The sequence below is a fragment of the Ambystoma mexicanum genome, chromosome 5q, assembly GCF_040938575.1.
Source record: "Ambystoma mexicanum isolate Mex_15411 chromosome 5q, UKY_AmexF1_1, whole genome shotgun sequence".
Taxonomy (NCBI): Eukaryota; Metazoa; Chordata; class Amphibia; order Caudata; family Ambystomatidae; genus Ambystoma; species Ambystoma mexicanum.
In genome coordinates this window covers 83,976,873-84,002,288 of record NC_090933.1, presented here as the reverse complement: position 1 = coordinate 84,002,288, position 25,416 = coordinate 83,976,873, and positions in this window count along the sequence as shown.

The following is a 25,416-nucleotide window of genomic DNA, read 5'->3' as shown; positions in this document are numbered from 1 at the left end:
TTGCCTGCGCTGGGCATCTAAGCCTATCTCCGGACTATATTTTCTAACTGCGTGTTCCTCAACTGCGTTTTCCTCAACTAGCCCCTCTTCCATTACCATGGCTCCTGGAAAAGCAGGAGACAGTGAAGCTGTTGTGGTTGCGGCCGCCGCAACAATCAGGTAAGTGGGGCAGGGGATGGGGGTTGGGTATAGTAAAAAAAAAAAAGAAACAGGAGGCTAGTGGGAAAGATGGTGCTGTGGGGTGGGGGAGGCACCGGTGGTTTCCGTGGAATGCAGGCTGAGATCAGAGGTTTCAGCTCACAATCTGTGTAACCTGATTGGCTGTCCCCCCGCCCCAGGTGCTAGTGGCACTGAAAAACATTGCACCATTCCTACGCCTGACCTAACACCTGGATGACCATCAGTCTCCTTATTATGGTGTTAAGACAGCCCAGGAAAGTCCCACTTTACCCAGAGGATATGGAGTCAGTCGAAGCAAGACTCAATAACTGAAGTAGACAAAGTGCAAGGCAAAATCCATCTTTATTATCATCTAAATAAAGCAGGGACAGCATACAAGCATTACATCTTCAAACTTGCATCCAATTCAATACAAGACAATGGATTAAAAACTCAAAACTCATAATTGCTGACGTTATAGTGGTACACAATCTACGGGGACTGGGAATTTGGGTAAGGGAATTGGCTACATATAGACTGTATAAGTGTAAAACCTTTTATTGGGTTAGGACAATCTGATGGCTCCACCTGGGGCCACCACTAAATTGATTTAAAGAAAATACATCATATCTACACCAATTTATTGGGTGGCACATATTTTGCTGGGCAACCTAGCACCAGGGTCTCCAATTGGTTCTGCTAACCAACCACGAACAATTGACAGGTGGTCAAGTTATGAGCCAGACAGGAGTAGGGGGAGCGAGGTCAACGGGATGCTTTCCTTTCATTTAAAGAAGATAGTGTCCCTTAATCCTAGGCCACGAGCAAGGATGATTTCTTAGTACTTGGCCTTGCATAATGTCTCATCTCTGGGTGTATGTGCAGGGAGTACAGCAGGTATCCTATCTATGTTGGTTTCTAATGAATAGACCGTGTTTGCCAATTATGGGTAATGTGTGATGGGTCTGTGGTTAGAATTATTTTACCCTGCATTTATTAGGATTTTAGCTAATTATTAATGTGAGTTATGGTTTCTGTTATGACTGGGGACACTATTGAGTTATTCTACATGGACCTTCTCTTGGCTTATAGTTTGCATGCACCTGGCTAACAATGGTAGGTTGTGCTCTTTTAAACTTGAATTAATCTGGGATTACTTCTGCATCTGGGGATTTGCTATCTCGTGCCTTCTCTGCAAAGTTATGACCCTCCCTTGTTTTGTGATAACCTTGGCTCTGGTTGCCAGCTACTGGCAGATACTGCCTGAGATCTGCACATATATGTATTTCTGTGATTTCAGCATTTTATATTCTCTTTAAGGCTTAAGGCCTTGGTTTATTTAAAAGCTGGCTGCAGCTTCCATTTTGGAAAAGATGGCTGCCCATTACATTTGCATTTCTATGGTAGTGAGCTATATTTGTGTATAGCTCATGTTACATTTCAGGTTATGCATTGCTTATGTTAATATTCTTCATGTCTTATGGATACGATGTTAATATTCTTCATGTATAAACGCACATATTACCTAGTGTACATGTTGCTCATGTTGAGTGCACATTTGCTTCATGTCTAATGCATGAAAATCTATTGTTAGAATGTGAGTTTGTTTACTCTTGCCATCTTCAACTTAGATTGTGTCCATCTCCTGCTGTACCTTCCTGGGATATGGGCGACAAGGTTGTCTCAGTGGGTAAGGTCTCTCACCTGTGTGGTATTGGGCTGGGGAAAGAGGCAGAAGCTATGGATGACCTATTCATCTGTTTCTTAGCATTCCCCCTTTGGACGAGTCCTCGGCCACACTCTCATTCCTGCCCTCAAGGTGCCTGCATGTCTGACATGTTCATCCACGCACCAGGTCATATGGCAGCATTCCCCATTGGAATCACAATATGCCCAATATTAGGTGTAATTGTGAGTGTCCTGCAGACACATACATTTGGAACCTGGAGGGGCGATAGGGCTCTCCATTGTTTGAGTATGGAGAAGCCATCCGTTTGGGTATAATTGTGTACATGAGTATCCAAGTTTATTATTTTCATTCCTACTGCCTTTTTGGCAGTCTTTTTGTATTGGTTTACTGCAATTCTTAGAGCACAAAAAACAAAAGTACTATACTAATATGGCTACCACTACTTTGAATGCATTAGTCAACCAGGAGGGGATCCATGAGTACAGGCAATTAAACCAATCATCATCTGCAATAACCTCCACCATTCTTGTGTACGGTTCTGTCAAAGTGGATATGGCCTCTGTGCAGCAAGAAGACCCAATTTTTGCACACATGCCGCCCTCCATGTCCGTTATAAGATAGAGTGTGTACTTGTTTTGGAGGGTCATACGTCTAATTGCCCTGAGCTCTTCCCGTATGGCGTTAAAGCCTTTCACAGTCGTATTTATAGTTTGCAATAGTTCCCAATCAGGACATTGGCTTGCAACCCAACTGTAAAGAACATCTCAGTTCTGCCAACAATTTATGCTCATCTGCTATGGTGTCATATGCCTCTTCCATCTTCATTGAGATATAATTGCTCCTCTTAATGTGTGCAAGTGTGAGGGAACCCTTATGTCTTATGCGTGTTTTCATTTTGGGGAAATCACCATGTCACTCTGGGGTACTTCCAAAGCTGGTGTACTTATTACCACCAAGTAGCACAAGCTTCCCCAATTTGAAAGGACCTACATGTACCGCAAGCCCAATAGGGCTATATGTGATTTTACCAAAAGTAAAATCAGAGTGGTAAATTTCACGAAAGTCAAAATACCGAAAAAATACTGATTTCTTTTTTTATTTTCTTTAGTTGGGGGGGAAAGCCCCCTTTTAACCCCACCCAACCCATCCCCACCCACTTTAAACCCTTACCCCACTAATATATATATATATATATATATATATATATATATATTTAATTAACATTTTCAGTATTTTGGGTTTCGGTAAAACTTACCACCCAATAGTGGTCAATTAATAATGCAGTGACTATTTTCAGCCATTATCAGAACTAATGCACAAGACTGAGACGATCTACTGAGAAGCAACACCAAGAAGGAAGAAAAAAACTTTATACACACATTGAAGTATTTGTCACGACTCTCGCCCAAACCCCCTTCTGGCAAACCCATTGGAGCATGGCATCCTCTTCCAAAACCCTCTTGGGGCCAGTCCTGGCGCCTATGGTGCCAGGCTCATACACCATGAAAAACAATGTGCTTGGGAACTACTTTATTGTGTTGTCAGCCATCATGGAGGCATCCACATAGCTTAGTTCATCAGAACCAAGCTATGCGGTCTAGTGTTTTGGGTGGCAGCCTAGGAAATACTTTACCTGGACTATTTTGTTGGGGCTATTTAAACCACACCCGAGCAAGACAACACACTTCGCGTTACTTTGCAGCTTGCAATGTGACGCTCACCGTGTCCAGCTATACTCCCGAACCTCGGAGAAGCAGAACCTGCATGGAGACTGTCAGGGCTCCAGGAGTGCAGGTGCAGGAGTGGCACGAACCAACCACCCCCTCTGAGGTTTTGGCGCCTGCAAGCAAGGGCTTACGCAGACATCCGCAACCCCAGCGGGGAAAGAGGGTTAGGGAACGCTGGTTGGATGGGTACGGGGAAATAGGAATACCGGATTGAGGTTGCAGGGTACAGTATTGGATAGGACACGGGAAGAATAGGGAAAAAGTCATTCAAAACCAAATTATGACATTACATTCACTCATGCATTGCCACACCCATTTGGGGGTGATTCCAAACAAAACAATAGGGCACTTAGCTCTGGGTTTGAGTGCTGGCCACCTGCCTGCGCACTCCAGGTCCGGTCTGTATCAGAAGCGATCAATCGCTGCAAAAAGAGCAAGAATTAGGCAATGCTCCCTGAAGCTCTGAATTACAGTGACACAGCAATCATTCACACATGCATGCTCATTGTCCCATTCTCCAGAACATGGAGATTAGTGTGTAAGCCACGCGGGGCCCCTGCCGTGTCTTTGTCCCCCCGACCCTCACACCAGAACAGGGCTCATAAGGCTGAAACGTCCTCACGCTTCAACTAGTACTGTTTTGAGCCGGCAGTGTTTCCTGATCGTCAATCCGTGCGTTTAAAAGAACAGCACGTGGTTAAAGACGCTCCGGCATTGTTTTTGGGTTCTGGGCGTGACATGCGGGAGCCGCATGTGGCCTACGAAGATTAACCGCAAGCGCTGTTAATTCACCACACTCGCATGGGTTAATGTGAAACTCGAAAGTTAACGTTGCCTCCTGAATTAAACACCAACCAGTGCAACTGTGCATAGTACTTAACTTAGCCGTGCGCAGGGGGGCTTAAGAGTGTGGGCGTTAACCCCCTGCGCGTGATTCCCCTTTAACTCGTCTCTCCCCCAGCTGGGCATGCATGCGCCACTTATCTGAGTGTCTCGAGGGGCCGGGTTAAATGATCCGCGGGGCGTGGCCCCTCGCGTAGTCCCCTCAGGCTGGAGCTCCGGAAGATGCGACCGCTCACGATGAAGTTCTGAGCACAAGCCCTGTGCTCGGAGCTTCGCGCATGCGCGCTGGCTCGCCACACTCCATGTGGCCTGTGAAGTGTAGATCTTGCCGCCGGGTGTGCTGGGAAATGTGGTCCTGGAAGGTTTCTTCCTATGGAAAGGATGAAGAAGCCTTCTGTAGGGCAAAACACTAGTCCCTCGCACGCTGGGTAGTCTGTACTTCTGCCTGGCACCTCTGGTACCCTGACAGTACTCCCCCCCCCTTCCGAAGGGCTCGAGGATTGGGTTTCCCGGGATAAGTAGCATGAAAGAGTTTCACAAGTTTCGGAGCATGGACATTACAAGCTGGTTCCCAGGAGCGGTCTTCAGGCCCATACCCAACACACTCTATTAAATAGTACACCTGACCATCGCTTCGTAGTTGTGAGTTCAAGAAAGCTTGCACCTCATATTCGGGGTGACCCTGCACCAACACGGGTGGTGGTTTCACAGTACGAATAGTGGGTCTAGCTGGTTTGAGTAAAGACACATGAAACGTGGGATGGATTTTCATTTGAGTTGGCAAGGCCAAACGAACAGCCACCGGATTTACTATCTCAGTGATCGTGAAAGGCCCAAGATACCGGGGTTGTAATTTACAAGGACCCTGTAAACGTATATATGCTGGGTGGATAACCATACTCGATCCCCCTGTTGGTAACCGGGACTAGGGTGCCTTTTCTTATCCGCATAAGATTTATAGGTTTCTTTGGCCTGTTGTAGGTCACGCTGTATATCCCCCCATACTTGTTTTACGTGTGCATGTCGTCCTACAAGCGTGGGTAAATCTAAAGAAGAGGCTATTGGCGACATGGGCATGGTCCGTGGATGATAACCGTACATGCCAAAAAACGTTGTTGAGCTGTGCACAGAATTGTTGTAGGCAATCTCGGCCAACCAGACATATTGCACCCAGGAAGTTTCGGCAGCGGAGGCATAACAGCGCAAATATTGCTCTAGCCCTTGGTTGACCTTTTCAGTCTGTCCATCGGTCTCAGGATGGTAACCAGATGACAGGCTGACTTCCATATTGATCAGTTTGCTGAATGCCCGCCAGAATCGGGATGTAAACTGAGGTCCCCTATCCGTAACAACACGAGAGGGAAGACCATGTAGTCGTACTACATTATTAAGGAACAACTCAGCTACCTCCCCCGCAGTGGGCACGCCCTTGCAAGGGACAAAGTGACCCATCTTAGTGAGGGAATCAACAATGACTAGGATCGAAGTGTGTTTATCCACTGGTGGTAAATCCACAATTAGATCCATTGTTACGGTATGCCACGGAGCTGATGGCGTAGGTAGAGGTTGCAGTAATCCTGCCGGTTTTTGATGGCCAGCCTTTTGTCGACTGCATGTTTCACAGTCGGATACGTAAACTCGAGTATCTCGCAACATAGTAGGCCACCAGAAATGTCGCGCCACATTTCTTTGGGTTTTTGCTATACCTGGGTGTCCAGCCAGTGTGGAATCATGACACCACTGCATTACCTCAGTCCGCAACTCTGGCGTGGGCAAATACAAAGCTTTTTCATAATAGGGAAGGCCATTCACAACAGTATGTTTGGACCCTCTAGTGCTCCATTCTTGTAACTCTGAAGCTGACATATTTTCTAGCACATCCTCAAAGATGTTAGGTCTACCAACCACTCCTATAATCTGGTGTGGGGGTATTATTGGTCGGGTCTCACTCAGTTGCTTCTCCTCGGGCTCGGGATACCGAGACAAGATATCAGCTTTACGGTTGTCGGTCCCAGGCCGATATGTGATAAGAAAGTCGTAATCGGCAAAGAACAGAGCCCACCGTAATTGGCGGTGGCTGAGTGTTTTAGCGGTTTTTATGAACTGCAAATTGCGGTGGTCTGTCATGACAGTTATTTTCTGACGGGCCCCTAACATATAATGCCTCCATTCTGCAAAGGCGGACTTCACTGCCAACAGTTCCCTGTCGGCTATGGTATAATTTGTTTCTTCCGGGAGCAGTTTCCTGGAATGGTAGGCTACTGGGTGTAAAAGGCCAGTCTTAGGATCACGCTGGGAGAGGATTGCTCCCAGAGCATAACTAGACGCGTCCGTTTCTATCACGAATGGTATTGATAGATCTGGATGCCTTAACACCGGTGCTGACGTGAATGCCGACTTGAGTTGTTGAAAGCCACGCTCGGCAGATTTGTCCCAATGAAATACTCGCCCCTTCCGTAATAGCATAGTTATCGGGGTTACTAGTTCTGAGAAATTTTTAATGAATCGCCGATAGAAATTAGCAAAGCCAAGAAAGGCCTGCACTTCCTTCACGGAAGTGGGTGCTGGCCAATCCAAGATTGCTTGAACCTTTCTTTTGTCCATTTGTACTCCTGACGGGGTCCGAAAATACCAAAGGAATTCAACCGTGGTGCAGTGGAATTCGCACTTTTCAAGCTTGGCGAACAAGTTGTGCTCTCTAAGGCGTTGTAAAATTGCCTTCACATGCTGAACATGCTCCTGCATATTTCGCGAGTAAATTAAGATGTCGTCTATATACACGACAGCGAAGACATCAAGATACTCACAAAGCACTTCGTCAAGGAAGTGTTGGAAAGCTGCAGGGGCATTACAGAGACCAAACGGCATCACTTGGTATTCATATAAACCAATTTTGTTCGAAAAGCCGTTTTCCACTCGTCCCCAGCTCTGACTCGCACCAAGTGGTAAGCCCTTCTTAGGTCCAGTTTAGTGTAGACTGCAGCATCTCGTACCTGATCTAATAAAACTGGTATTAGGGGTAATGGGTATCGATTTTTTACAGTAATGTTGTTAACCCCGTGATAATCGATGCAAGTTCTTAATTCACCAGACTTTTTGGGGACAAAAAAGAGTGGTGACGGGACTGGCGAGTTGGAATGCCTAATAAACCCACTGCGTAGGTTATCGTCGATGTATTTTTTAAGGTGGGCCGTTTCCGCCTCGCTAAGGGCGTAGATACGGCTACACGGGAGTACTGCCCCGGGTTCTAGATCTATACGACAATCGAAAGACCTATGTGGTGGTAATGTCTCAGCTGCTTGTTTGTCAAACACGTCCTTAAATCCATGGTATTCTGTGGGCAAACGCTGGAGGTCTTGCACTTCCGTCAGCATTATAACGGGCCCTAGAGGGGAGTCATGATCGTTCCGAGGGACTCTACAACCTCTTTGACAATAGTCCGATGAAAAGGTAACTGTGCCTGTTGAGCAGGACACCTGCGGGTCATGCTTTCTGAGCCAGGGGAGCCCCAAGATTAGGCGAAACTGCGGTGCAGCTATAAGGTCGAATTGCACCTTCTCGAGATGAGTTCCAGAGCAACGCAGATCCAAAACTTGGGTCCTATGGGTTATGGGCCCGGAACTTAGGACTGTGCCATCCACTGCACGTACTGCTTCTGGATTGTCCATTCGGCATACCGGTATGCCTAATTTGGCGGCATAAGCTATGTCTATGAAATTACCGGTTGCTCCTGAGTCCAGAAACAGCGTAACCTGGGTTTCTTGGTCTAGAAAACCCAAGCACCCTTGCAGAGAAATATGTGGTGCGTAACTAGTACTGTTGTTCGTTGGGGCCATTAAAACTTCCTGGCTCGACTGTATGACCCCTACTGTCGAGCTGACGCGTTTCCCTGCACCTTGGGTCTCGAGGGACATTCTCGGACAAAATATCCTGAGGTTCCGCAATACATGCAAAGACCCTCCTTTCGTCGGCGATCCCTTTCTTCCTTAGCAAGGGGTCCCGGGGCAGCACCAATCTGCATGGGCTCATCCCCACTCGCTTTCTCAGGTGTTCGTGTTGAGCGTGACTGATCTAGTCGGGCAAACGGGCGTGAATCCCCGCGTCGCTTATCTCCCCGTCGCTCTGCCTGACGGTGATCCAACCGCAGAGCTAGATCAATCATAGCTGGGCAGCTAGTGGGTTGTGGGTCCACCTGGGCGATTAAGTCCTTTAATTCATCCCGCAGACCCTGGTAAAAAAGGGACGTCCTTTTTTCCCTAGGCCAATCAGCCTCAGCCACCAAACGATTGAACTGAGTCACGTACGTGATCAGCTCCCCGTTGCCTTGTCGTAAGGTTAATAGCTCTCGGTCCCTACACAATGCTGCAGCTCTACGATTGAATATTTTTTCGAATTCAGCCAAAAACTCGTCCCAATCATATAGGACACCATCATCCCGTTGTATCAGCGGATTAGCCCATGCCGCCGCATCACCACTAAGATAAGAAATCACGAAGGCTGTTTGTGCCTGTACAGAGCGAAAGGCGGCAGGTTTGGTGAGAAAATGTAGCCTACATTGTGTAATAAATGTCTGGAACTTATGGGGGTCTCCAGAATACCTCTCCGGAGGAGCCAAGGGAACCACTGATTCAGGAGTGACTTGAACCAGCACTGGGGTCGGGGCTGGTATTCCTCCACTGGGCAGGGGGGCCACCTGAGCACTAAGGCTGCGCACCTGAGCAGCCAAGGTAGCATAATCCTGTCTAGAGGCGGCTAGCTCGGCCTGTAAATCCTGTAACACTTACGTAAGCTCTTCCATGGTGGTGATGGGTCGTACCACTCGGGCGCCTGTCACACGTGGGCTTGTGCTACTGTCAGGGCTCCAGGAGTCCAGGTGCAGGAGTGGCATGAACCAACCACCCCCTCTGAGGTTTTGGCGCCTGCAAGCGAGGGCTTACGCAGACATCCGCAACCCCAGCGGGGAAAGAGGGTTAGGGAACGCTGGTTGGATGGGTACGGGGAAGTAGGAATACTGGATTGAGGTTGCAGGGTACAGTATTGGATAGGACACGGGAAGAATAGGGAAAAAGTCATTCAAAACCAAATTATGACATTACATTCACTCATGCATTGCCACACCGATTTGGGGGTGATTCCAAACAAAACAATAGGGCACTTAGCTCTGGGTTTGAGTGCTGGCCACCTGCCTGCGCACTCCAGGTCCGGTCTGTATCAGAAGCGATCAATCGCTGCAAAAAGAGCAAGAATTAGGCAATGCTCCCTGAAGCTCTGAATTACAGTGACACAGCAATCATTCACGCATGCATGCTCATTGTCCCATTCTCCAGAACACAGAGATTAGTGTGTAAGCCACGCGGGGCCCCTGCTGTGTCTTTGTCCCCCCGACCCTCACACCAGAACAGGGCTCATAAGGCTGAAACGTCCTCACGCTTCAACTAGTACTGTTTTGAGCCGGCAGTGTTTCCTGATCGTCAATCCGTGCGTTTAAAAGAACCGCACGTGGTTAAAGACGCTCCGGCATTGTTTTTGGGTTCTGGGCGTGACATGCGGGAGCCGCACGTGGCCTACGAAGATTAACCGCAAGCGCTGTTAATTCACCACACTCGCATGGGTTAATGTGAAACTCGAAAGTTAATGTTTCCTCCTGAATTAAACGCCATCCAGTGCAACTGTGCATAGTACTTAACTTAGCCGTGCGCAGGGGGGCTTAAGAGTGTGGGCGTTAACCCCCTGCGCGTGATTCCCCTTTAACTCGTCTCTCCCCCAGCTGGGCATGCATGCGCCACTTATCTGAGTGTCTCGAGGGGGCGGGTTAAATGATCCATGGGGCGTGGCCCCTCGCGTAGTCCCCTCAGGCTGGAGCTCCGGAAGATGCGACCGCTCAAGATGAAGTTCTGAGCACAAGCCCCGTGCTCGGAGCTTCGCGCATGCGCGCTGGCTCGCCACACCCCATGTGGCCTGTGAAGTGTAGTTCTTGCCGCCGGGTGTGCTGGGAAATGTGGTCCTGGAAGGTTTCTTCCTATGGAAAGGATGAAGAAGCCTTCTGTAGGGCAAAACATTAGTCCCTCGCACGCTGGGTAGTCTGTACTTCTGCCTGGCACCTCTGGTACCCTGACAGAGACAAAATGAACATCATTAGCAGAAGCATCTTACCTGCAGTCTTAATCTTTAGTTACTCGCAGCTCCTGAGAACAGCTTTCCTTGGATCTGCACGCCTCCCAGACTGCACGACCTGAAAGAGGAAGATAGAGGCAACATTAAGAAAGCAGAAGAGACATTGCAAATTACGAACTGCTCAAAAGGCTTACCTTGCTGGTCGCCTCTCGGCTGGCACCACTCCGGAAAATTCCACACGTGCTGAAGAACACCGCGACCTGCAAGGAAAGAAGACAAAACAGGCTAGTAAAGGCAAGCCATCGCAGCGCTGCGCATAGCGCTTACTAACCCATCATAGCACTCTTAAGGCGCCATCATTTACCAGCTGAAGCTCCGCATACCTAAGTGAGAAAACGAGACATTATTGAACAAGAGAGGCATGTAGGATAGCAACAATACTAAAGAACAGCAATAAGACCTACCTGAACGATATCAGACGGCCCGGCATCAGTGAAGTAACTGGACCGCACACGCCCACAAAAGACAACGCGCCCCTGCAAGAAGGCAGGACAGAGAGCACGCCTAACTACCACAAGGCAGAACCTTCCCCGCAGACCACATCTGAGCAAAACTGAGAAGCATACCAGCGAGTAACCCGGCTGGGTGGTGTAACTGTGGATACCAGGTGAGCGTAACAGTATTCAAGTCAGAGCAACGAGGTTAAAATAATTATCCACAAAAATTGGGACCTTATTAGGTCAGACAGCACACTGAAACAACTCTTCCCAGATCTGCCAATGATGGCATATAAGAGAAGGAGGAATCTGAGGGACACACTGATCAAGGCAGAAAAAAATAAACAACCCAGTCAGGGCACACTATGCAAGCAAAAACATGGTACCTTCGCCTGTTTAAACTGCCAGCATTGCTCCAGCATTATCAAGGGAGACCATATCAGACATCCAAATACTGGTAAAAAATCAAGCTAAAAAGCTATGCCGCATGTGATTAAAAAAATGTGATTCATGCTCTTCGATGCCCATGTGGTAAATACTATGTGGGTAAGACTGCCAAGAAAGCCAGGAAAGCCAAAGAGAGGTGGACAGACATAAGTCCTCCATCAGGACTAAAAATATCAAGTCACCTGTATTTAGGCATTTTCGCGACAACAAACATAATATTTCACAGATGAGAGTGGTTATTCTGGAAGTATTACACCCCCCGACCATGGGAGGCAATTTACCAAAGATCTTAGCCCAACAGAACTTTTTTGGATACACCAATTGGATGCTGTGACCCCTCTGCGAATTAACGAAGATTACTACCTAGGACCATTCTTATAAAATTACAGGTCTAAGTCTTAAAAACTTTATTTGATGGGTACACATCGCAAGTGGGGCCTATGCAGATAACCTCAACAATACTAGCCATGAGTCCCATACTTTTGTGTTATTTGAGTTTCCGGAATAAAAACGTACACGTCTCTTCGAGACTTGTAACATTATACTAACTATTTTCCTTTACTGGTGGGGAAGATTTCAGCAATAAATAGACACAATTGGGAATACACGTTTTACTATTGTTTTACGACAAACAACAAGCTTTAGTTATACATGAGAATTTTCATATGTTAACGAAGATCTGAAAGTCCTAACTGGTGTTATGACACAGCTTTAAACTCGAAGACCATTAGGAGACATGTTCCCAAAAACATACTTTGGTTAGTACAATGTTGTACTATGTTGACTAAGATTGTACACCGTTAGAGGGGCAAGATTTAATTACAGATGTAAAAGATAAAAGGTCCTCAGTCCCTGTATGCACTCGTATATTACAACTAACTGAAGCTATGTGGCAACTCAAATGTTTGATAAATGCTAGGATTTGTTTACATATTGAATACTCCCAAGACATATAACTGTCGACGCAAGGCTAAACTAGTTGGAACAAGAATGTACACCCCGGGTGGGATAGGACATAAATGTAACAGGTCCTCAATATTCTTAAACACTTATAGATCTTCCTTAAATTTAGGCTATGGAGCCATCTTATGCTCAAAAACATTAGGAATGATGTGTAGAATCTAAACTATAAATACACAGTGACAGAATGAGCAATGTCCAGTGGTCCTATTGGCCAATGAGTAGAATGTACCTAGCCTGAATGCCAGACCTTAATGTGATACATTAGTACCGATCGGTAACTAGTCTAAACAGGAGGTACAAACACTGCTGAGACTGGCTCACCAGCTCACCCGTAGGTAGAGTTATTACATTATTACAGCACTGTTATACCAGCGCAAATATACATATATACCGAGGATGAGTTCTTTCCAGAATGAGACCACCCTGGTTATGCATCATTCGGGACAATAATCTGACTTTTATCATATATCACTAAACACCCTTTTTTTTTTACACAACAGCAGCTTCTGATGTGTATTCATACTGTCATCTCCTAATCACCTTTACGAGTATGCAACCATTGGCATCACCTTTTTTTGACACCAGGTATATGGAGACATGATTGAGTCAATTATATCTATAAACCCTCTTATGGGTAGTACTCCGACCTACACATAACTGAAGGGCATTATGCCATTCTTCTTCTTCCTTCTTTTCAAAATTATTACTTATTATTTCTTGAGGTCCAACTGTATGGCATTCTGCCATTCTATCACCATTCAAACATATTTAACATCAATTTAACTCTTTAATAATATTGATTACGGGCATTTGTTTTCCTTCATGATGATAAGGACGTCACACAAGTTTTCGTTAAATTCTTCAATAAACTCTTGAACGAAATTTGACGTCCGACAGTATGGCATTCTTCCATTCTATTACTCTTTAAACTCACTATGTTTCAATAAACTCTTGAACAACATTTATTATGGGCACTTGTCCGTTATTGTTTACCTTCATGACGATAATGGCATCACACGCGCATGCGCGTGGTGACGTCATTGTTGCATTTATGACGAGCTTTGAATTTTTAAATTCCTCACACATAAATGCTTTTTTGAGGTTACTGCTATCATATTGCCACTTTCTCCACCTAGTTCATAGTGATATTGAGCTGCAGATTGAAACTATCATTCCTCAAGTATGATGATCATGAGGTCACACGCGCATGCGCGCAGTGACACCACTGTCCATATAAATATAGGCTAGGCTTCTAACTGAAAATGGCAGCATCTGCCGCTGGGAGTTTTGGAACTCCGTAAGAAGCACCAGGCTTGCAGGCACTTACAAGCCGCCTTTTTTGATCTGAGAAGTAAGTCTTTTATCACCTTCCTTCTTGTTTACTCTCTCATTCATGTACTCTATACTAAGCTATCATAATTGGTTATCTCTTTAGATAACTATTGTGAGTACGCCTACCGAACCTTGCCTCGTCCTTGACTTTACTGATTGGGACCATAGTAACTATATCTTCTATCAAGCCGGCCCTCTACTACGTGCATTCCTCACACCTGCAACCATGTATCAACCTACCATTGGAGGTAAGAAGGCTGTTATTCATTCATAACAAGCATCTACATATTCTTAGCTTACAACTTTGCCTCTAAGGATTGGTTCTATTTTTCAATAGGGTCGCCTCTGAATTATGTCCTTAAACTGTGACCTAGAGACGAATAATCGATGGTTCCTGAAATACATCATCAGTAGATGAGTGACCACTTTTTGAACCACGGCAGACCCAGAACTTTTAACAACTAGTCTTGGGGTAAGACTAGTCTTCTTACAATTCTTTCCATGCATCTTCATATACCAAGCTTGCAAACATGCCTCTTAGGATTGGTTCTATCTTTCAATAGGGTTGCCTCTGAATTATGTCTATAAACTGTGATCGAGAGACAAATAATGGATGTTCCATAAAGAATAATCGTCATCAGTAGATACGTGATCACCTGGTTGAACCACGGCATATACAGATTTTCTATCCAGTCTTTAACTAGCGCTTTTGGGTAAGACTAATATCTTTACATTGTTTTTACCACAATTATTGACATCTTACGGCAGTGAGGCTACATGCACCGGGTTTACAGGGATTTATTAATATACATCATTTGTTGACCCCTATCATACATACCTTTATAGAGCTTAACTGTACAGCACAGGTTAACTTAACACGTTTAGAGGTCTACCTATTGGACCATTACAGGTTCTGTAACCTGTTTCATTCAATCAAGCGAGGACTGGTTACCTATATTTAGAGGGATAATTTTCTGAAAAATTATGTTCTGAAAAATGAATTGCTAATAACACTGTTATCTAAGTCGTCCCATGGTTTCTATAAGATAGTTAATGTATGCACCTTGTTTCCTTAACACGAGATTTCCATTAACCATTGAAATATGTGGTTATATGTTTTTTACTTTTTTGAGACAGTAGATATGATAAACTGTTTGCAATTTGAGATTTGCATAAAAGATGTAAAATTGATAACATTGAACATGAATAGGTTCTTTACTATTGTTCTTTTCTTATAGAAATTGTTGAAATTTGCATTTTTGACCCTGATGAAGAGTGGAATTATTCTAAACGCTTTGGCCCTTTTTTTCTAATTAAAGTATTTTTATACTACATTTCAATTGTCACAATTGTACATTTCTCTCTTGAATCACGTGTCTACAAGTTAGAGCATTCATATGCAATTAACTATGTTGTAATCACTCAGAGAATTACCACAATCCATCCTGTTTCTCTATTTTTGGAGAATATAGGATAGACTGGTACATATAAACATCTTGAAGGCTTAGGCCATAATATAGTGTGCAGGGGACACAGGCTTACTATTTGGAAAACTTCCTTGCTTATCAGTGACTATTTTCATAACAGGCACATCAAAAATGTGTTTGCACACTTCATTTTCACCTACTTTCACTGGGCCTGTATCTCTGAAACATAAGGTGGCACTCTTTACAGGTTTTATGGTTAGGGGGCCAGCTTCATCCTCTACCCATGTGAGAAATGTTGAATATTCACTCCATTCTTTAAGACATACATCATTTGCATTTTGCACAACTTCTTCTGGTACTGTTAGGAGTGCTTGTGCTTTACACCCCATCATCCCTTCGACCCAGCCTTGTTAGGTAAATACCTGTCTGTATATCTGTAGCTGGGATCTCTCCCAGCACCCAGGTATTTTGTTCCCTGCAGATTGTAAATGTACGTTGAAATGGTCCAGTAGGACAGGGTTTTGCTCCTCTCACTGTCTGCAGAGTATGCCCGCCATACATTGCTGGCATGTTAAACAATGTATCACAATGTTAGCAATGTGTTCTGCCAAATTAGGCACAAACCAGTCCTCTGAAACCAGTACTACAAGACACTCTCTTGATGTGTGTGCTGGGTAGTGCAGCTGGTCTAGTGCTATTGTAAGCAGCCCTAGAGGCATAAGTGGTTTCCGGGTGCTGTCCTGCTGCAATATTACATCTGTGGGGGACAATGTGCACCCCCTTCTTTTCCATAGATCCTAATCTTCTTGCGGGCCCTTCTCTGTAATTCAGTAATTTTTGCAATATGCAACATATTAAAGCTCTCCTTCATCACCATGTTGAGTGCACATGCATACTTGTTTGGTGCAGTCGCAATGTCAGATATTTAAGGAAAATATACTGCTTTTTTGCTTGTAGATAAGCGGCATTGTTGCTGCGAAAAATCAAATCTGCACCTCTAGTGTGCGCTGTGCACTTCACCACAGCGATGGCCAATGGGAGTTGAAGTGCGTCTATACGTTTGTCTAATAATGGCGCATGCTGCATTGGTATGCCGTCTGCTCACAGGAAGCCCCTCTATTTCCAACGTGACAATCCTGCATGTACTGTTGATGTCAGCAGAGGCAGAGTGTGAGAAACCGGAGGGTATTCTCCCAGGTAGACCTCAGTAGTCCCTTATTCAGGTGGCTAAGGATGGCCTGGCGCTCCCAGATCCCAACTCTGGGGATGGAAGAGCGAGGGAGGGTCACCTGGGTAAGGGAGCCCGGGGTTATGCTTGGGGAAATATCCAAGGTGAGACGCAGTATTATGCCGTAGAAAGGGACGAGGAAGACGAGCTTCCTTAAGCTTTTATAGGTTGCACCAACTCAACCTCCCTTTCATGCAAAAGATCTCCCTTATTACAATCCCACGAGCCCTCTGTATCTGATAGCTACCCTAGGAATCCAAACCCTGTTGCACTTAAAACCCAGAATCATGTTTTCATGCTTTCCACTCAAATACTCACCATCCTTCGTCTCCACGTCCTTCTGGTTATTCTTTTCCAAACACTCAGTCTACTAGGACAAAACGCTACCGTTCCCACAATCCCCCTTGTTTATTTTAAGATAGTAAACCTGGTCATTCCTGTCTGTCTCACAAATCCTATCAGTCTCACCCTTCTATGTTTATTAAACCCCCTGGTACAAACACTATAATTTAATATAACATCTCTTCCCCTTTCTGTCCTATAGGATGTTCAAACACTCTAACTCCACCCCTTTCAAACACGAACACCTTCGCACAACATGAAAGACAACAGACTAATTTTAAAACTGTTTATTTGACATGTACCAACCTAAGGGTCAAGCAAAGTCAGGCAATTGACCAAAATCACACATACCTGATGGCCCTTTCCTTTCCCCACAGGGATAAAAGGGTGAGCACAAGAGCACAGGATGAGCAAGGCAGACTGCACGACGTAAGAGCTAACTCAACACAGCAGTTCAAGAGGAGGAGAAGGACGGCGCCGACCGAGAGGGAGACAAGGAGAGAGTCAGCCTTGCCCTTTCCGACCAATGCCTGTGGAACTTCTGCAGAGGGAATGATAAGTCTGCAAACAATGGCCAATTTCTTCGCCAAATATGATTATGTAATCACATTTCGACCAGGAGTCAAAAACGGAAAGGCGGATGCCTTATATCGCATAAGCATAGATTAAATGGTATATACAACTCCAGACCCAGTACCTATTATACCTGAAGACAAACTCTTGGGTATCATGACAGCCTTAACACAAGCAGAACTACGAAAATAAATCCAACGGACAATGAATCCTGATGCCTTCCTCGCATGGCAAACTCAAGGAGAACAATATACCATCTAGGACCATCTACCCTTTTTTAGGGATCGCCTATATGGACCCAAGAAGGAATTACAACAGCATATTATTTCAAACTATCATGATTCACTGATCGAAGGGCATCCTGGGATCGCCAAAACCCTAGCTAAGGTGAAAGAGAACTTTTGGTGGCCTACCTGGTGTAAGGACATCATTCAGTATATTCAGTCCTGCGGTGTCTGCGCACAAAATAAATCTGCGCAGAAACAAAAACCATCTGGTCTCCTACAACCATTGGACATTCCTCCAATTCCATGGCACATTCTTTCCCTTGACTTCATCACTGGTCTATCTCCAAGCCAAGGGTTCAACACCATCCTTGTAGTTGTGGACTTATTCTCGAAGATGGCCCATTTTATTCCTCTCAAAGGCCTCCCAGACGCAGCCACTTTAGCAAAAGTGTTCCTGGAGGGCGTGGTTAAGCTACCTGGCTTCCCTTCAGTTCTGGTCTCTGATCGAGGCAGCCAGTTTGTTTCTAACATCTGGAAAAAATGTTGTGCAGTGGTGCAGATCGACGTTCGGCTATCTACCAGTCACCATCCCCAAACGGACGGCCAAACCGAGAGAACCAATCAGACACTCGAGCAATATTTACGGTGCATGCTGCACCACGAACAAAGGAATTGGTAAGACCTACTATGGATAGCCGAATATACATATAACAATTCTTTGCATTCAAGCACGGGGCAAACGCCCTTCTATACCCTTTATGGCAGACATCCACGTACCTCTGAACTAGACCTTCCAGCCAGCTTGGAAATGCCAGTGGTAAAGACTCTACACACAACCATTTCTCAGGCTTTCAAAAGGGCTAAGGAACATCTTATTCATGCCAAAGAAAAACAAAAGAGATTTGCCTACCAACACCGGAAAAAGGCCCCTGATTATCAAGTAGGAGACAAAGTTTGGTTAGACACTAAATTCGTATCCATCAAGGGAACCCAGACCTTTCATCCCAGATTCTTAGGACCCTATACCATTAAGGCAATTATCAACCCAGTAGCCGTGAAACTGGATTTACCACCTAATCTACAAATCTACCCGGTATTTCTTGTGTCCCTCCTGAAACCAATGCAACCCGGCACACGGATTGGGACACCACCTAAGCCCATACTTGTTGACGGAGAACCAGAATTCGAAGTCAAAGATATCTTGGACTCTAAATACTCTAAGACCAAGCTATATTATCTCGTCAATTGGAAAGGATTTGGACCACAAGATAGATCCTGGGAGCCCAGTCAGAATATCCACGCACCACGTCTAATCAGGAAATTCCATCGGAACTTCCCAACCAAACCTGGGCCAGACAGAAGGAACACCATGGGAGGGGCCTTAGGGGGGAGTGATGTCACGACCCTCGCCCAAAACCCCCTCTGGCAAACCCATTGGCCAGGTGGAGTCAGGACTCAGGCCTCTAGAGCGTGGCATTCTCTTCCAAAACCCCCTTGGGGCCAGTCCTGGCGCCTATGGCGCCAGGCTCATACACCATGAAAAACAATGTGCTTGGGAACTACTTTATTGTGTTGTCAGCCAACATGGAGGCATCCACATAGCTTGGTTCCTCAGAACCAAGGTATGTGGTCTAGTGTTTTGGGTGTGGCAGCCTAGGGACTACTTTACCTGGACTATTTTGTTGGGGCTATTTAAACCACACCCGAGCAAGACAACACGCTTCGTGTTACTTTGCAGCTTGCAACGTGACGCTCACCGTGTCCAGCTATACTCCCGAACCTCGGAGAAGCAGAACCTGCATGGAGACAAAAGGAACATCATTAGCAGCAGCATCTTACCTGCAGTCTTCGCCTTTAGTTACTCGCAGCTCCTGAGAACAGCTTTCCTTGGATCTGCACGCCTCCCAGACTGCACGGCCTGAAAGAGGAAGATAGAGGCAACATTAAGAAAGCAGAAGAGACATTGTAAACTACGAACTGCTCAAAAGGCTTACCTGGCTGGTCGCCTCTCGGCTGGCACCACTCTGGAAAATTCCACACGCGCTGAATAACACCGTGGCCTGCAAGATAAGAATACAAAACACGTTAGCAAAGGCAATCCATCGCAGCGCTGCGAGTAGCGGTTACTTACCGCATCATAGCGCTCTTAAAGCGCCATCATTTACCAGCGGGGCTCAACCAAGCCAATTCGCCGCGCTGAAGCTCTGCATACCTAAGGGAGAAAAAGAGACATTATTAAACAAGAGAGGCATGCAGGATAGCAACAATACTAAAGAACAGCAATAAGACCTACCTGAACGATATCAAACGGCCCGGCGTCAGTGAAGTAACTGGACCGCACACGCCCACAAAAGACAACGCGCCCCTGCAAGAAGGCAGGACAGAGAGCACGCCTAACTACCACAAGGCAGAACCTTCCCCGCAGACCACATCTGGGCAAAACTGAGAAGCATACCAGCGAGTAACCCGGCTGGGTGGTGTCACTGTGGATACCAGGTGAGCGTAACAGTATTCAAGTCAGAGCAACAAGGTTAAAATAATTATCCACAAAAATTGGGACCTTATTAGGTCAGACAGCACACTGAAACAACTCTTCCCAGATCTGCCAATGATGGCATATAAGAGAAGGAGGAATCTGAGGGACACACTGATCAAGGCAGAAAAAAATAAACAACCCAGTCAGGGCACACTATGCAAGCAAAAACATGGTACCTTCGCCTGTTTAAACTGCCAGCATTGCTCCAGCATTATCAAGGGAGACCATATCAGACATCCACATACTGGTAAAAAATCAAGCTAAAAAGCTATGCCGCATGTGATTAAAAAAATGTGATTCATGCTCTTCGATGCCCATGTGGTAAATACTATGTGGGTAAGACTGCCAGGAAAGCCAGGAAAGCCAAAGAGAGGTGGACAGACATAAGTCCTCCATCAGGACTAAAAATATCAAGTCACCTGTATTTAGGCATTTTCGCGACAACAAACATAATATTTCACAGATGAGAGTGGTTATTCTGGCAGTATTACACCCCCCGACCATGGGAGGCAATTTACCAAAGATCTCAGCCCAACAGAACTTTTTTGGATACACCAATTGGATGCTGTGACCCCTCTGCGAATTAATGAAGATTACTACCTAGGACCATTCTTATAAAATTACAGGTCTAAGTCTTAAAAACTTTATTTGATGGGTACACATCGCAAGTGGGGCCTATGCAGATAACCTCAACAATACTAGCCATGAGTCCCATACTTTTGTGTTATTTGAGTTTCCGGAATAAAAACGTACACGTCTCTTCGAGACTTGTAACATTATACTAACTATTTTCCTTTACTGGTGGGGAAGATTTCAGCAATAAATAGACACAATTGGGAATACACGTTTTACTATTGTTTTACGACAAACAACAAGCTTTAGTTATACATGAGAATTTTCATATGTTAACGAAGATCTGAAAGTCCTAACTGGTGTTATGACACAGCTTTAAACTCGAAGACCATTAGGAGACATGTTCCCAAAAACATACTTTGGTTAGTACAATGTTGTACTATGTTGACTAAGATTGTACACATTAGAGGGACAAGATTTAATTACAGATGTAAAAGATAAAAGGTCCTCAGTCCCTCTATGCACTCGTATATTACAACTAACTGAAGCTATGTGGCAACTCAAATGTTTGATAAATGCTAGGATTTGTTTACATATTGAATACTCCCAAGACATATAACTGTCGACGCAAGGCTAAACTAGTTGGAACAAGAATGTACACCCCGGGTGGGATAGGACATAAATGTAACAGGTCCTCAATATTCTTAAACACTTATAGATCTTCCTTAAATTTAGGCTATGGAGCCATCTTATGCTCAAAAACATTAGGAATGATGTGTAGAATCTAAACTATAAATACACAGTGACAGAATGAGCAATGTCCAGTGGTCCTATTGGCCAATGAGTAGAATGTACCTAGCCTGAATCCCAGACCCTAATGTGATACATTAGTACCGATCAGTAACTAGTCTAAACAGGAGGTACAAACACTGCTGAGACTGGCTCACCAGCTCACCAGTAGGTAGAGTTATTACATTATTACAGCACTATTATACCAGCGCAAATATACATATATACCGAGGATGAGTTCTTTCCAGAATGAGACCACCCTGGTTATGCATCATTCGGGACAATAATCTGACTTTTATCATATATCACTAAACACCCTTTTTTTTTACACAACAGCAGCTTCTGTTCATACTGTCATCTCCTAATCACCTTTACGAGTATGCAACCATTGGCATCACCTTTTTTTGACACCAGGTATATGGAGACATGATTGAGTCAATTATATCTATAAACCCTCTTATGGGTAGTACTCCGACCTACACATAACTGAAGGGCATTATGCCATTCTTCTTCTTCCTTCTTTTCAAAATTATTACTTATTATTTCTTGAGGTCCAACTGTATGGCATTCTGCCATTCTATCACCATTCAAACATATTTAACATCAATTTAACTCTTTAATAATATTGATTACGGGCATTTGTTTTCCTTCATGATGATAAGGACGTCACACAAGTTTTCGTTAAATTCTTCAATAAACTCTTGAACGAAATTTGACGTCCGACAGTATGGCATTCTTCCATTCTATTACTCTTTAAACTCACTATGTTTCAATAAACTCTTGAACAACATTTATTACGGGCACTTGTCCGTTATTGTTTACCTTCATGACGATAATGGCATCACACGCGCATGCGCGTGGTGACGTCATTGTTGCATTTATGACGAGCTTTGAATTTTTAAATTCCTCACACATAAATGCTTTTTTGAGGTTACTGCTATCATATTGCCACTTTCTCCACCTAGTTCATAGTGATATTGAGCTGCAGATTGAAACTATCATTCCTCAAGTATGATGATCATGAGGTCACACGCGCATGCGCGCAGTGACACCACTGTCCATATAAATATAGGCTAGGCTTCTAACTGAAAATGGCAGCATCTGCCGCTGGGAGTTTTGGAACTCCGTAAGAAGCACCAGGCTTGCAGGCACTTACAAGCCGCCTTTTTTGATCTGAGAAGTAAGTCTTTTATCACCTTCCTTCTTGTTTACTCTCTCATTCATGTACTCTATACTAAGCTATCATAATTGGTTATCTCTTTAGATAGCTATTGTGAGTACGCCTACCGAACCTTGCCTCGTCCTTGACTTTACTGATTGGGACCATAGTAACTATATCTTCTATCAAGCCGGCCCTCTACTACGTGCATTCCTCACACCTGCAACCATGTATCAACCTACCATTGGAGGTAAGAAGGCTGTTATTCATTCATAACAAGCATCTACATATTCTTAGCTTACAACTTTGCCTCTAAGGATTGGTTCTATTTTTCAATAGGGTAGCCTCTGAATTATGTCCTTAAACTGTGACCTAGAGACGAATAATCGATGGTTCCTGAAATACATCATCAGTAGATGAGTGACCACTTTTTGAACCACGGCAGACCCAGAACTTTTAACAACTAGTCTTGGGGTAAGACTAGTCTTCTTACAATTCTTTCCATGCATCTTCATATACCAAGCTTGCAAACATGCCTCTTAGGATTGGTTCTATCTTTCAATAGGGTTGCCTCTGAATTATGTCTATAAACTGTGATCTAGAGACAAATAATGTATGTTCCATAAAGAATAATCGTCATCAGTAGATACGTGATCACGTGGTTGAACCACGGCATATACAGATTTTCTATCCAGTCTTTAACTAGCGCTTTTGGGTAAGACTAATATCTTTACATTGTTTTTACCACAATTATTGACATCTTACGGCAGTGAGGCTACATGCACCGGGTTTACAGGGATTTATTAATATACATCATTTGTTGACCCCTATCATACATACCTTTATAGAGCTTAACTGTACAGCACAGGTTAACTTAACACGTTTAGAGGTCTACCTATTGGACCATTACAGGTTCTGTAACCTGTTTCATTCAATCAAGCGAGGACTGGTTATCTATATTTAGAGGGATCATTTTCTGAAAAATGATGTTCTGAAAAATGAATTGCTAATAACACTGTTATCTAAGTCGTCCCTTGGTTTCAATAAGATAGTTAATGTATGCACCTTGTTTCCTTAACACGGGATTTCCATTAACCATTGAAATATGTGGTTATATGTTTTTTGCTTTTTTGAGACAGTAGATATGATAAACTGTTTGCAATTTGAGATTTGCATAAAAGATGTAAAATTGATAACATTGAACATGAATAGGTTCTTTACTATTGTTCTTTTCTTATAGAAATTGTTGAAATTTGCATTTTTGACCCTGATGAAGAGTGGAATTATTCTAAACGCTTTGGCCCTTTTTTTCTAATTAAAGTATTTTTATACTACATTTCAATTGTCACAATTGTACATTTCTCTCTTGAATCACGTGTCTACAAGTTAGAGCATTCATATGCAATTAACTATGTTGTAATCACTCAGAGAATTACCACAATCCATCCTGTTTCTCTATTTTTGGAGAATATAGGATAGACTGGTACATATAAACATCTTGAAGGCTTAGGCCATAATATAGTGTGCAGGGGACACAGGCTTACTATTTGGAAAACTTCCTTGCTTAACAGTGACTATTTTCATAACAGGCACATCAAAAATGTGTTTGCACACTTTATTTTCACCTACTTTCACTGGGCCTGTATCTCTGAAACATAAGGTGGCACTCTTTACAGGTTTTATCGTTAGGGGGCCAGCTTCATCCTCTACCCATGTGAGAAATGTTGAATATTCACTCCATTCTTTAAGACATATATCATTTGCATTTTGCACAACTTCTTCTGGTACTGTTAGGAGTGCTTGTGCTTTACACCCCATCATCCCTTCGACCAGGCCTTGTTAGGTAAATACCTGTCTGTATATCTGTAGCTGGGATATCTCCCAGCACCCAGGTATTTTGTTCCCTGCAGAATGTAAATGTACGTTGAAATGGTCCAGTAGGACAGGGTTTTGCTCCTCTCACTGTCTGCAGAGTATGCCCGCCATACATTTCTGGCATGTTAAACAATGTATCACAATGTTAGCAATGTGTTCTGCCAAATTAGGCACAAACCAGTCCTCTGAAACCAGTACTACAAGACACTCTCTTGATGTGTGTGCTGGGTAGTGCAGCTGGTCTAGTGCTATTGTAAGCAGCCCTAGAGGCATAAGTGGTTTCCGGGTGCTGTCCTGCTGCAATATTACATCTGTGGGGGACAATGTGCACCCCCTTCTTTTCCATAGATCCTAATCTTCTTGCGAGCCCTTCTCTGTAATTCAGTAATTTTTGCAATAGGCAACATATTAAAGCTCTCCTTCATCACCATGTTGAGTGCACATGCATACTTGTTTGGTGCAGTCGCAATGTCAGATATTTAAGGAAAATATACTGCTTTTTTGCTTGTAGATAAGCGGCATTGTTGCTGCGAAAAATCAAATCTGCACCTCTAGTGTGCGCTGTGCACTTCACCACAGCGATGGCAAATGGGAGTTGAAGTGCGTCTATACGTTTGTCTAATAATGGCGCATGCTGCATTGGTATGCCGTCTGCTCACAGGAAGCCCCTCTATTTCCAACGTGACAATCCTGCATGTACTGTTGATGTCAGCAGAGGCAGAGTGTGAGAAACCGGAGGGTATTCTCCCAGGTAGACCTCAGTAGTCCCTTATTCAGGTGGCTAAGGATGGCCTGGCGCTCCCAGATCCCAACTCTGGGGATGGAAAAGCGAGGGAGGGTCACCTGGGTAAGGGAGCCCGGGGTTATGCTTGGGGAAATATCCAAGGTGAGACGCAGTATTATGCCGTAGAAAAA